This window comes from Crocodylus porosus, unplaced genomic scaffold (assembly GCF_001723895.1).
Source record: "Crocodylus porosus isolate Cpor-Errol unplaced genomic scaffold, CroPor_comp1, whole genome shotgun sequence".
In the NCBI taxonomy this organism is placed as follows: domain Eukaryota; kingdom Metazoa; phylum Chordata; order Crocodylia; family Crocodylidae; genus Crocodylus; species Crocodylus porosus.
Window position 1 is genome coordinate 77,591,874 of NW_017728947.1, and position 360 is coordinate 77,592,233.

Below are 360 nucleotides of genomic sequence, written 5' to 3' on the forward strand. Positions count from 1 at the left end.
AAGTGTGGCCACCACAGCACTGCACCACAGATGCTGCAGACAAGTCAGCTGGCAGTCAAGAGGCTCACGGCGTATATAAAGAGTCTGTGCCAGCTGCCAACAAGGGTCACTGTGATTTCACTGTGACAAATAAATAAAAAAAAGCAACAAGAAAAAAAAATGAAGCCAAGCACCTCTAGGGCCAGTCCCTGAAGAGACGGGAATCAAAGCTGTTTTTTTTTTTTTCTTTTCTTTTTTTACTATTTACAAAATACCATTTAGAGCTGAAGTGGCCACTTCAGTATTGTGAGGAAACATCCTTTTTAGCCTAAACAGTCATAAATGTGTAGTTCAAGGACTGTGGCACATTTGTGGCCGCAG